This window comes from Aulostomus chinensis, chromosome 1 (assembly GCF_037954235.1).
Source record: "Aulostomus chinensis isolate RoL2024-O1b breed Wild chromosome 1, RoL_Achi_v1.0, whole genome shotgun sequence".
NCBI lineage: Eukaryota > Metazoa > Chordata > Actinopteri > Syngnathiformes > Aulostomidae > Aulostomus > Aulostomus chinensis.
The window spans coordinates 1634785-1635453 of record NC_141320.1 but is presented as its reverse complement, the minus strand read 5'-3'; the positions used below and the strand labels follow the sequence as shown (position 1 = coordinate 1635453).

Below are 669 nucleotides of genomic sequence, written 5' to 3'. Positions count from 1 at the left end.
ACCAGGGACCTTCACACCTTCAGTCTAACGCTGTTCCAGCATTGGATGAAAGAGACTGGTGCTCTCATCTTCTTCAACATTGACTTGTTCTACCAGGACAAGAGAATCTGAGCTTGGATGTCATTTAGCTGTCAAAGGCTTGTTAAACTGGTAAACATCAGCTGGTGTTCACTCTGATGATGTAGCGATGGTCTGGATTCTTCCTTCTGGAGCACCAAGCTGCTGGGAAGAAGCCTGATGATGTCAGAGTTGTGTTCAGTGGCTCCTGCTGGGTCCATTTCTGACAAATGGGCTCCAAAGAGTTCAGCTGTTTCAGAGGTCAGGGTTGCTGTCGGCAGACGAGGTGGCCGAGTGGTTAAGGCGATGGACTGCTAATCCATTGTGCTCTGCACGCGTGGGTTCGAATCCCATCCTCGTCGCAAGTGTCTCTAGTTTCTGCTCCTAGATTATGGAATTACTGTGAGGCTTTTAACTGACACAGATACCACTTGTGTCAACTTCCCTTTCATAACCTGACCAAAACAACTCTGAAATCCAGAGCTCGCATGTGTCAATCACCTCTGGAGAAGGTCCCGCCCCCTTAGAGCCATAAATCCTCCCATCAGTGAAGAAAACTGAAGACACCTCTTGGATGAGAGCTGAAGCGTCTTCAAGAAACCTGAAACAGTC

The 669-nt window shown here is 48.3% G+C and overlaps 1 non-coding gene across 1 annotated transcript; it reads left to right on the top strand.

Moving 5' to 3' along the window:
* The first annotated feature begins 337 nt into the window (after nucleotides 1-337).
* trnas-gcu (transfer RNA serine (anticodon GCU)) lies at nucleotides 338-419 on the top strand. Its single transcript has one exon. It is a non-coding gene; the product is annotated as a tRNA-Ser (tRNA).
* The last annotated feature ends 250 nt before the right edge of the window (nucleotides 420-669 follow it).